Source organism: Pleurodeles waltl, chromosome 3_1 (assembly GCF_031143425.1).
Source record: "Pleurodeles waltl isolate 20211129_DDA chromosome 3_1, aPleWal1.hap1.20221129, whole genome shotgun sequence".
NCBI classification, from domain to species: domain Eukaryota; kingdom Metazoa; phylum Chordata; class Amphibia; order Caudata; family Salamandridae; genus Pleurodeles; species Pleurodeles waltl.
The window spans coordinates 602,864,201-602,877,330 of NC_090440.1; the positions used below are offsets into that span (position 1 = coordinate 602,864,201).

The 13,130-nt window shown below is 43.0% G+C and overlaps 1 protein-coding gene across 6 annotated transcripts in view; it reads right to left on the minus strand.

The window, feature by feature from the left end:
• C3_1H11orf24 (chromosome 3_1 C11orf24 homolog) overlaps nucleotides 1-13,130 on the minus strand; it is a 222,630-nt gene that overhangs the window by 194,782 nt on the left and 14,718 nt on the right. For all 6 annotated transcript variants that reach the window (XM_069223047.1, XM_069223045.1, XM_069223042.1 and 3 more), the window contains exon 2: nucleotides 7,420-7,511. The gene's annotated coding sequence lies outside the window, so the exon portion shown is untranslated. The remainder of the gene's footprint in view (nucleotides 1-7,419; nucleotides 7,512-13,130) is intronic.

The following is a 13,130-nucleotide window of genomic DNA, read 5'->3' on the forward strand; positions in this document are numbered from 1 at the left end:
TCCGAGGCGCGCTCAGTGAGGTGCCCCCGGGGCACAACCGAGGAAAGGCCAGAACAAGCGATTTGGGTTAGTACACCTGGGGCACAGGAGCGCTTACACTGGTGCCCCCAGGGGTACCATCAGGAACTGCTTTTAGGCAGGGATCACTGCCGCGACTGGGGAGAAGGTGAAGTCGCCTGCCGATCGGGCAGGACGGCCAGGGGCTAACATTCGGCCAGGAGAGTGGCCGTGCCCATCGCGAGCCCCATGGGGCTCATTACACACTCCAGGAGGAGTGCAGTTCGCTGAGTGAGCTGTTTGTTTCCCGGCAGCCACCTCAAGGATGCAGGCAGCTGCAGACCGGATGTGTAGCCTTGCACAGAGACCTAAAAGGAAGGGTCCCCGGCAGAGGAGAAGAACCGGGCCCCAGAGGGTCCCATGACGCAGGAGGAACACCTCTTGTAGTGTGAGGCTCATGGCCTCCTCAAGTGTGTGGTTCAGGGCGCGCTCCTGAAACGCACCGGCTCACTGTGGTTCCTGGGCAGATAGCAGGTTGGGGTGGTGACCCTCGAAGGAGGACCCCGGCTTGCCCAAAGCGTACCCTGCATCACCGCATTCACTGGATCACAGACCAGAGGAGCACATGAGCTCCTGCAGGACATCTATGGGGCTGGGATTTACTGCTTCTTCGGTACGGTGTAGGTGAGAACCCACCTATAATGATGTCCTAGCATTTCTCTGTGAGGTACCTACTACGACATGTGTATTGTTGGTGACGTATGTTTTCATGATATATGCAACCCTAATGTTATGGTGATGGTTGCGCAATGTGAGTGCTAAGGTGTACATTCATGACTTGCCATGTGTTTTCTGATGTTCCTTTTATGGGCATTTATGATGATTTTAGGACATGTGCATAATTGTAGTAATGGACTACTGCTTATGTTGCAGAATAACCAGTAACCTATACGTTTCACGTGCTGTGTAATGTTCTGACGACTGCTTGGGTAGCAGGGTATTACTGACATGTTGTGTTTGGTCTAATGAGGTTGTGTACAATACAGTTTATTTTTATATAACTCGGTGTTGTGTTTCCTTTGAGGTGGGGATAGTGCGTCACGTGTGTTGTGCAAAAGCTTTACTCATTGCCTCTGGGATAGGCCTGCCTGCTCGTGCCAAGCTACCAAGGTAGTGTGCAGGGGTTAATTTGGGTGGGTGGGTTCTGCTGGCTTAGGTGCATACTCTAGCCAACCAAAAACTCCATTTCTAACATTCTGTCTCTCTCAATGTGGTGAAAGTCTGAGTCAGCAATGCGCCAGTTTTTAAACATTGCTGCACAAGATGACGCTAGTGACTACACACGAGCAGTTCCCTCTCCCCTACATGTGGGCAAGGCAACATAGTTGTTGGTTTTCCTGTCAGTGAGCAACAGCATTAGGAGGACCAGGGGCCAACAGCATTTTAAAACACATCCTGGTGCCCGCCAGTCATCCATACTGACCGTGTCTAGGCTCTGAGTAGCACACTAGTGCACACTGCCAATGGCTATGCGGCCGGGGGTCTGTTGCGCTACATTTACTGAGAGAGCCCAGCTCACACTCTGCCTCGGGCGGGCACGCAGCAACAAAAAAGTTTTGCCCGCCAGTACTAAACTCATGATTGGCAGATCACTGTGGTGCTGTGCCAAGACAGGTGCGCTAGTTGCCAAAATACAACAGAAGGCAAGGCGCTGCCTCCCGGAATGGATAATTTGACATCACTCAGCCTAGGAAGAAGTACTACCGGGTAGTCACCGGGTGTTGGTGATCTCCAGAGGATGTTGTGAGAGTCCGTGCAACAGCCATGGCATGTCGCATGATACGGTCTCAGGGCTGAGTGAGTCTCGGCTTGTCACCTGCGCAGCCAGCTTGACTGAGGCAGCGCCAAAAGTGTTCAGAACTATTTTTAAGTTTGTGGTAGCTATACGACTGAAGCGTTGTATTGAGCTTAGTGTGGTGGCAGCACAGTATGTACTCTGCCTGCAGCGTTCAGACCTCGCCACTAACATAGCTGCTCCTGCATCACGGCTTGTGCCTCGCAGCGCTAGTGATGTCAGGAGGAGCTATAAATGACTAAAGCATTTCACCGAGGTGTTGCAGATCACCACACAAATGAGTTAGTCTAACCCCTGATGCGTGGTACTTGGCAGGACTGGAGTGCACTGAACTGACTGCGCTTTATCTGTTAGTATATAATAGAGGGACAATGTGCCCCAATTTGAAACTTATTTAACTGTTAATCTGTGACACACTCTGCATGGGCCTTCGTCCTTCATGAACTTTCCTAACATTTCTATATATCATTCTAAACATGGTCAGATTTACATTATTTTCTCAATTCAAACTTTAATCTTCATAGATCTTATGCAGGTAGCTGTTGTCAAAGCCTTCAGGGAGCTGCTTCTTGATTTAGGAAACCCATCATCAAATCAAAAGGCAGAGATCCGTTTATTGTGTAAAGCCTTTATTAAATTGCTGGTTGTTTCTACAGGCTAATTTATATTTTTATGCATAGTATTTAGCTGTGCGCAGAACAACATTTTTGTTTTCAAGTTAAAGCACTGGTTCAAATGGTGGCAGTACTGAGTGTCATCATTGTCTATGCCGAGTTCTGAGTTTCTTGGGGTTCAGTTTGGGGTCCAATAATAACTGGATAGAGAACACTAGCGGTAGAAGGCTCAAACTGGCAGGACTGAAGCCTAGTAACTGACGTGCTTGAACGCTTCTCCAGAAACACCACAGGTGCCACACAAGGTTATTTTCTCCTTCAGAGGGAAAGACAGAGACTAAAGGCAAGAACTACCATCTTCCAACTCCTCCATTCTCACCTCAACGAGTGTTACACACACATTTCATTACAGAAGGGTGTACAGCATTCATTATCTTACTACTGTTCAATACATTGTCTTAAAAGGAAAGCACTTAATCAATCCTTCGTTCCTTCATCAAAAGGACTTTCAATAAACTTTTCATTCGCAATTTTATCCTGGCAGTTGAGTTCCAACGCATTGAGAGTCCACTAAGGAGCACCAGTCTTGTAGATTAGAGGGGTTGGGGGTGGTCTATCTGGAAGGAACAAAGTAGATGCTATAACAGAAAATCTTAAAAATTGATTGTTGCCCAGCACTACAATACTTATGATTGTGTGAAATTACAATATTGGTGCATTCAAAGAATATGCAGCTCTAGACAGAGAAAACAATGCCAGGGAAGACTAAAACAAGCTCAAGTGATAGATGTCACTCATTAAGTGTGGGACACACTGGCTCACATCTTTAGCTAGTGTAATAATTCACATGCTGTTTCTACTCACTTAGCCAGAGGACTGAACTGATTTGTTTAATCTTTTCCTTTTAGTTCCAAATACAGAATCTACCTCAACATTTATTCAAGCTAAAAGGACATTTGAAAACACCTGGGCAGAGGCCTACAGTAATGATCTGGTAACTCCTTCCTATCATTCGAAGATTCTTTGCATGCAAAAGTTGTGTATTTTCTGCTCCTTGACGAAATCAACTTAAAACTCAAATCAAAATCCATCAAAAATGGTTTACTCCAGAAGTAACTTAAGCCAAATAAAGAAAAGAGATTGTATGCCCCCCCCCCAATCTAATACATAGTTTGCATCTTCAATTCCAGAGCACCACTTGTGTCATGATTGCTAATTCTGTAGGATTAGCTGCTCAAGTAGTCCATTACACCTTTGTGGGAAAGAACATCCGAAAAGCTAACTTATGTCAAAACCCAATTGAAATACATAAATGCTCACCAGGATGCTCATGGATATAGCAACATTTCATTTTGTCTCGAGTGTGCAATATCCTACAAAAGGTCTTGAAACAGCAGTTATTAACCATCTCTAATACTTTACTGAAATCCACAACATTTTGGTCCCTGCAAAGGGTGGGTTCGACCCCTACACCTACAATAGAGTCCATAGAGTTTGCCATTCAGGAATACATGAGGATGTAAGTGGATGAAGTTAATGTTGAGGCCCTAATCCAACACAATCAGCCATACAATTCCCCTCCTTTGTCTCCAGGAAATTGGCACTTAGAGTTCTGGTCTTCTCATTCCTATGAGCACTCGCTCAAGTCCTTTCCCTTCTTTCAGCTCTATGCTTCACCATTTAAACTGTACCCTAGCCACGTGGTCAACACACAACCTTTCATATATGCTGCCTCTTGCCAAACTGACCAGAGACCAGTGTAAATGCCTATAATTACTCTGTTGACACTTAGGTGATGTTCAAACTCCACCCACCTCTGAAGTTAACTTTCTCAGTGTCGAAAATAGATCAACAGCTACATGAACAATAATTTCTGAAAAACAATTCCTCCCAGAAAACAGAAATTATGATGGCAGAACAGGCCCATGGCAACTGGCTATGGCCTAACACCTGGAACCGCATTTCTCCCTAGTCTCCCAAACCATCTCCAATACTAAAAGGTATTTTAAATTTCAACCAGGGTGGGCAAAACACAAGGACTAATTACTTAAGATGTCTGAAATATTCCTCACCTTTGCTGTTTCTTCAACAGACATTAACATCAAAGGTGTTATTAGATGAATACGTAAACTACATCAGCAGCAGCTCCTCCGCAATAGTGGAGGAGCGTCGCCCCACTGGCTGAGAGCTAGCAGCTAAAATAATAAAACAATATTTTATTATCGCTTTATTTTTCAGCTGCTGGCTGAGTCAGTGTGTGCAAGGAGGGGCCGGCCGGGCCAGGCCATGGTAGAGGGGAGGAGGAGTTGGGTGCACGTCAGTGTGGCCGGTCCTCTGAGGCCGGTCAAGCTGACATGCGCCCTTATGTTTCACCAACCAAGCTGTGTTGCACAGCTGGGTTGGAGAAACAGCACAGACTCCCATGTACTGTCTGAGAGGCAGACCAAGCCACTCTCACCAATCCTGGCCCTGCTCTCATGCTAGGTATAACATGAGAGCAGTGCCAGGATTGCGTTGTGAGCCTGTGCTTGTGTCCCGGGGTCTGATGGGACACCATCAGGAGCAGGACAGAAGTGGAGCAAGGCAGGTAATTATTATATATTTTTTTTTTAACTATTTCCCAAAGCACCCGCCTGTCCCCCCTCCCCTCAACTTGAGATTTGCAGCGGCCACCACTGAACTACATATACAACATTACTGGGAATAGCAGCACCGTAACAAGTATGCAAACACAGGACACCATAAATTACTCCCCCCTTCTCCCCCCCACCCCCCCAAACACCTAGTGAGTGGTGATTCTTCTAGAAAGGGTACATTCTGAGTCTGTATTTTGGATACTAGGTTGACGGACTGTGCTAAAGGGAGAATGGTGAGTTCTCACTGGATGCTGGGAGTATTTAATTGTTTGTCTCAAGTGCCTATTAAACCATGTGAGAGATGGTGCTTCTCACCATTCTCTGTGAAATTGATGAATAGAAATATGCTGGACAACAAAAAGGCATGCTTAGGAATCACGATCACCCTCATCAATACATTTCACCTGGAGCTGCTCTAGTTTGCAGTGAACATTGTATATGTGTTTATGGTAAGTCCACATCTGTCCACAATGTACAAAAGTAGCCAGACAGTAGCCAATAAGGGTAAACACACAAATGTAATACTACTAAAGAATTAAACTGTTCCTACCGAAACCATGCTTATTTGGCTCATCATGAAAGGGTTCATGATTAATGGCAGTAAATCCAGCAATTAAGGTTACCCAAAGACATTTTTTTAATTATTTTTTTAAACTTAAGCAGGGGCCACTCTCAAAATAATGAACCTACTAGGTACTGAAATGAATAAGTTACTGGTACAAATGTCATAAAGGAAGTTGATTGCTTTATTCACTTATTCGTAGAGATGTAGCCAAGCTAGGCCTCCATAGGCGAAAAAATGCTTCATAACTATTAATTAATGAGCAGATGCACACTCTTTACAGCACAAAATGTATTATATTACTAACAGGGGTGATCAAATCAAGGCAAAGATCCTATGTTTATCATAAACAGTACTTAGAATACTATTAGGCGTAAACAGAATTAATTTCATCCGAAAACAGCAGACCCATGGCAGATTCATCTGGAAGGACGGGAAAGAGGGGCACTGTTCTAGCACCAAACATTGTTGGAGCATTAGGATCTTTAGGTGTGTTCTCCAACTAGAGTAGCAGTGCTAGGGTCATCTACTGGAGGCAGTATTATTAAGTTTCCCCTAGCAAACAGAGGACAGCATGATGGACTATATGGGAGCAGGTAATTTGGTATCAAGAGCATTTTCAGTCTGGAGTTAGACAAGGTCTCCCTCTCTATCTAATGCATTGTGAGATCACTGCATTGGATATAGGCATATTCTATGTCCTTCTATTGAGTCATAAAGGTCCTTCTCTCTGTCAAACACAGTTCAATGTGGAGTTGGAGCAGTTACTTCCATACTCAATAAATCTCAGTGTAGAGGGACTTACGATGGGCCCCTTATTGAGAACCAACATGTCAACCGAGTGATGTGCCATAGGCCCTCTACTGGGTACACACTGGGTCTAAATAGTGACTATTATCCACTGCGCCCAGTACATATCAATAGGGAATTGTGCAGGCACCTCTGTATGTGTACAACACATCTCAGTGGAGAGTGTGCAAATCCTTCACAGCATTCCCATGTTCTCAATGAAACTGTACAAAATACATATTAATCCAAATCTGGTTCAGGTCCCTCAAGATTCCCAATGCATCTCAAAGAAATATGAAGTTTCTTCACTGTGCATTTAATGCATCCCCACAGCAAGTTGTGAAGACCCCTTTCAACAGCCAATGTATCTTAATGTGGAGAATAGTCTATCCTTTACTTACGTGATGAATACCAGTGAAGCACAGGGGTTTAGTGGAGGTTCATGGTTTTGACACAGGCCCAGCCTCTGGTAAAAATTAATGTAAATCATGTAAAGTGAGCAGTGCCAGCCAGTCCCCTCAGTGTCAGTACCATGGCAATAAAGGTTCTCTATCACTCAGTGACACTTCTGTTGGTGAAAACGTGAATCCAGACCTGTCTGCTGATAACAGCGAGCAGTAATGAATGGCACTAGCAGTTCAGCAACAGACACTATCCAAACAGTGAGGGTAGCAGAGACACGAGCAGGGCACAGAGCTCCATTTAGGCATCTTAAGTGCCTATGTGCACAGTCGCGTGTCAGTCTACACAGGAAGTGTGTGGCAAGCCCTGCATAGAGCACGAACATCCACTCAAAAGGCAAAGAGATTAAAGCAGATTGATCATTTGCAGTGCTTCACAGAGGTTATGTCAAACTACTCAATAGTCACTGCAGGTTTTCCCCAGCAAGGCACAGAATACTGAACAGTAACATACCTAAAAAATTGACTCCAAGCTCAGGAAACAGCAAGTCATTTTGAAACATACCTTAAGATGAAATTCTGATTACTTCTGGAGTGGTACTGGCCTATCGCTGTGGTCTGTTACGTCAGCTTCAAAATGGCTTCTTTGTCTGCAGCCTAGGGACAACAGGGTGAACATACAATTAAATATGTACTCTTCTCATACACTGCAGGTCACAATGAGTTTCAAGGATGGGACTAGGAAAGTTGAACACACATTTGTGATATTAATTGGATTAGAATGATTTACTTGGTGATTACAACAGCCAGGCCGTTTTAAGAACCATTATATATAGTATGCAGATCTTCTCTTTTCTTTGTTGATTCATTCGTGCAGTGTAGGAAAGTGGATTATTGGTAGGGGCAGGTAGGTAGGAACCTACACTTAGCAATAGGCCACAATCCCCCACTAGGTCCAGTCAAGAGCTAAATTAATTAATCCTTGGACAACCGCTGATTAGGTTGAACATAGGAGACAGGTGTGTAAAGCATTTAATATCAACAAAAAACAGTAAATAAAGTAAAAACACAACACAATTAAAATCCAATATCAATTTATAAAAATAGGAAATGGTTGCATCTTTAAAAATGATAGCAAAACAACATAAATCCAATGTAGGGAACTGGAGATGTTAATTTTTAAAGTTTGAATGTTAAAAAAATGCATTCTAGTGCCTAAAAACCAAAAGTGCCAACTGGGGACATCTGGTCGCGCTTGACCCGGGCTGATCACCGTGAGCTTTGTTAGGATACACTGAGCAGTAGGCCTTGGTCAAAGTTTTACCTTCACACTTCGAAACTTTTCTGGAGCTCTTCTCCCTCAACGTCGAGCAATCCTCTCCAGCAAGTCGATTTCGATGCAATGTCGTAAAATTGCCTTTCCGCGAGCCCTCGGTCAAATCCTGGAAGCCTGGGGCTCTGGAATTTTCAACATAACTAACCTGAAATTCAGGATGGGTTGCTGTTTAAGGTAAGCCGGCTTGACTCATGATGTCAGGGCTTGACTCACGACATCAGGTCAGTCCACTTATGGAGCTTTTTTTTTTTTTTTTAAACGTTGCTCCAAACTTATGGATCTTCCTCCAGAAGTCCTTTTTGGTTTCTTGACCTGTCCACAAACTTGATCCAAGGTCCCAGAAGCTCCGAGTTGCTCCTTGGAAGTTAGTTCTACAGTTCCCAGAATGCACCTGGTCAAAATCCTCAAATAGCCACTGCATGCTGGTCAGCTGGGCTCTTCTTGCAGGACTTGATCCAGGTGACTCTGGTCAGCTCCTCTGTACCTGTAGCTTACAGGTAGTCCACTCCTAGAGTTGCAGAAGAAAGGCAAAGTGAAGCCCAAAGTGTGCAGCTGGTGCAGGCCTTGTGGGTGCAGTTCAGGGGTTCAACATGGCAGTCCTTCTCCAGAATCTTCTTCCAGCAGGGATCTGAATTGCTTGGCAGCTCTGCCATATTTACCCTTGCTCCTGGGTTGGCTGGCAGGGTGGTGCCTCAGACCTAATGGAGTACAGGGTGCCACCCTGTGGGTGACAACTACTTGCACAGTGTGGTAAAAATCAATCCCAGAAAGCAACAGTCTTTAAAAATCCAACATGGGGGTAATCTCTCCTTGGAGGTTACATCTGGCTGAGCCCACCTACTGGTGTGGCGAAGTTTCCCTAACACACCCCTTCCAGCCTCTCTCCTAATCTAAATTTTGGGATTCCCATCTGGCTGGGGAAATGGAAATGGGAGTGTGGGGGTGTCCAGTTTCTGTCCCAGGTGCCATCTACTGCAGTACTTCTCCTCCCACCAGATGCTTCCTTTGTTTCAGCCCAGACCACTTCACTCCTCATTAAGGCAGTTTGACTCAGGCTGCCAGAGACTGACCAATCAGGAAAATGTGCTACAGGGCTGATTTTGGTAGGGCAACAATTTGGCTGTTTGTCCCTTACAAGGGCTTATAAAACATCTTTTATGAAGTCCCTGCTTATATGTACACCACACCCAACCTTGGGGGCATTTTAGGGGGGACATATGTAAAAATAAAATAGTTTGAGACTTTGGAAGTACTTTTAATTCTAAAGTCGAATTTGGGGTTAACTTTAATTTTAAAGCAACCAGCAAGGCAGGCCTACTTTTACAATGACACCAGAGACCACAGCAGGGCACCCAGGGGTGTCCTAATTACACTGGGGTCCCTAAACCTACATGCTCTACTATATACTAGGGACTTATAGATAGGCTGTCAGAGGCAATTATAATTATGCCCAATTTGAATACACCATTTTATACACAGCACTGGCCATGAGAATGGTTAGCACTGCCCAGGGCAACATAAGAGCAAGTAACCACCAGTATCAGTCAGAAAGTTCGGAGGTGGTCAGGGCCTAAAGGATGATTTTCTCACAAGCAGTATCTAATAATGGTAGCATCCAAACAAAAGAAAGATTTGAAAAAGACAAAAAGAATACTAAACAAGCACTGATTTAATCAGATCACATCATCTGCAGGTAACCACATACACTTTCCCTTTGATTCCTCCTTACAAGTTATTCAGGACTTCTGATGCAATAATACAAAAGCAGGCTCTTCCGCAAGTTCAGGGAGAAGTACATATCATGTGCAGAATTACCACATGATAACAAGTATACTCATTCAGAAAGAGGAATAATCTCATTAATCTGTGGCTGTGCACATTTTTCTACTCTTCAACCAGCATATTCTGGTTGGGTTTACCAGTCAAAAACTATCCTACAAAAAACACAAAGGTATGAATTTTCCCATTGTACTAGTAAACGAATGATGCGTTCTTAATCTCAACGTCAATGAGGTTCTCACTTTGGGCGATGCCTGACCCCGCTCACTGCAGATGGTCTGGTTACTTTCTTTGAGTCCCAGTGTGATCAGAAAGGCCACAAGAAATTATTTTTTTTTTAAAACACAAAAAAAAAAAAAAAAAAAAACACAGTTCAGTATGGAAGCAAATCCTTCATGCCAAAGAGCTCAACACGGTGCAAAGCCTCCAGCAGAAAACCGCTTAAGTTTCAAGTTTAGGTTTATGTATGATGTTGGCTCGAAGGAGAGGGGCCGTTCATTGGGTAAAATAACAATCCATCCTTAAAGGCCTGTTGGTTTTAACAGATGCATTTCATAAATTTCATAATACATCACTCTGGTCTACTGCTTTTGTCAGAACTTTTCACGGTAAACAGAGCAGCCCTATCGCATATGAAATAACTTTGCTTAATGGACCAATCCAGCCTATAGTTTCACAGGGCTCGAAAAATGCACTGGACTACTCACATTGGCGAGTCTTATTAGCTCAGGTCGAGCTATTTTTAATACTTATTTAATACCTACTCCTCCTTTCTGGCAAAGGGGTTGACACCGAACAGGTGTCCTGTTCAGTTGAAAAGTGGAGAGGCAATAAAGGATGCTTTTAAATCTTGTTCTTATATCACATTTGCTCTGTGTTCACAGGTAGAGGTCAAAAGTCAGCTTTTCTTAGAATAAATTTTCCTTCTGACTGCAGAGTTCCAGGACCTTGTAAGATGAACTGTGTGACCTGCTGCTTAGAATGTAAAATAAAAGGCTATAGGTTGTCAGGATTTTCCTAACACACAAAATTTAAATGACTAAGTCAACTGTGCAAAAATTTCAAAATATATTTCAGTAGTTGTGAAAGCCCTTTTTTATATTTGTGGGATGAAAAAATATTTTAATAGGATGAAAACAAATCAGAATACTTTACATGTTGATGTGCAAAGGATATGTTTTGTGAAACCCATTTTTCACAGATTGTTAATACACTATATAGTTTTATCAGTGAAGCTGCAAATTAGTGGAGAGGTTTTTGGACATATTTGGAAAGTTACTGTGTGTAGATGACAATATGTTACCACATCATGGTTTAGTAATATATTTATTAAAATTGAGTGTTTAAACAAACTGACAAACACTCCTGCCCTGACGGCAATGCGGTTAGTAAACTAAAAGAAGTCCTCGGTTATGTGGGCTAGACCTCATGGGTATGTGGGCTAGATTCTTGTGATGCATGCAGCAAACTTTAGTCTACTTATCAAACAAAAGAGTTTTTTTTGTACTGCAGAAATGCTGAGCTCACATATTTGAAGGTGCAATCATATGTGAGAATTAAGAAAAAAGCGACTCTGTAAACTATTTGCCTAGGATCACACAATTTTAGACCCGTTTACGGGTCAAGTACATTACAGTTAGGTCGAGTAGATTATTTAAGTTACTCGACCTGCAGGACTAGTTACATTTTTATAATTTTTAAAGTGCTGTTTTCTCACTGGCTTGTCACCATAACCAACTTTCCAACAAAGCAAACATCAGGTATACACACGGCCAATGGAATTAAGTAGCAGTGGTAGACCAAATTATGCAGCAGGATTGTTAGAAATTGGGTCTCTAATTGGCAGAGGTATGCACCCTGTCCATGTAGGGAATCACAATACAAGTCAGGGTAAGTCACAACACAACCTACATTATCCTGTGCTCACCCTCTAGTAGCCTGGCACAGAGCAGGCAGCATTAACTTAGGAGGCAATGTGTAAAGTATTTGTGCAATATCTCATACAGTAATACAGTGAAAACACACAAGACTCCACAACAGCTGAGAAAAATAGAGAATATTTTTCTGAGTAAAACAAGACCAAATATGACAAAAATCCAATCCGTAGATGCTGAGATATGGATTTTTAACACCTTCGCTGCCAGGCCTTTTTGGCTCCTGTGCAGAGACATTTTTTGGCTATTTGGGGCAGTTCGCGCTTAGGCCCTCATATCTTTTTTCTCCACATAAGCTACCCATGCCAAATTTGCGTCCTTTTTTTCCCAACATCCTAGGGATTCTAGAGGTACCCAGACTTTGTGGGTTCCTCTGAAGGACCAAGAAATTAGCCAAAATACAGCAAAAGGTTTTTTTTTTTGTTTTTTTTTTAAATGGGAAAAAAGGGCTGCAGAAGAAGGCTTGTGTTTTTTCCCCTGAAAATGGCATCAACAAGGGGTTTGCGGTGCTAAAATCACCAGCTTCCAGGCACAAGCAGACTTGAATCAGAAAACCCAATTTTTCAACACAATTTTGGCATTTTACTGGGACATACCCCATTTTTACTATTTTGTTTGCTTTCAGCCTCCTTCCAGTTAGTGACAGGAATGGGTGTGAAACCAATGCTGGATCCCAGAAAGCTAAACATTTCTGAAAAGTAGACAAAATTCTGAATTCAGCAAGGGATAATTTGTGTAGATCCTACAAGTGTTTCCTACAGAAAATAACAGCTGAAATAAAAGAATATTGAAATTGAGGTTGAAAAAACAGCAATTTTTCTCCAAGCTTTACTCTCTAATTGTTTCCTGCGATGTCAGATTTGTCAAAGCAATATACTGTTACATCTGCTGGACTCTTCTGGTTGCGGCGATATATAGGGCTTGTAGGTTCATCAAGAACCCTAGGTACCCAGAGCCAATAAATGAGCTGCACCTTGCAATGGGTTTTCATTCTATACCGGGAATACAGCAATTCATTTGCTAAAATATAAAATGAAAAATAGGTATCAAGAAAACCTTTGTATTGCCAAAATGGGCACAAGATAAGGTGTTGAGAAGCAATGGTTATGTGCACATCTCTGAATTCCGGGGTGCCCATACTAGCATGTGAACTACAGGGCATTTCTCAAGTAGACATCCTTTTTACACACTGTTTTACATTGGGAAGGAAAAATGAAGAGAAATACA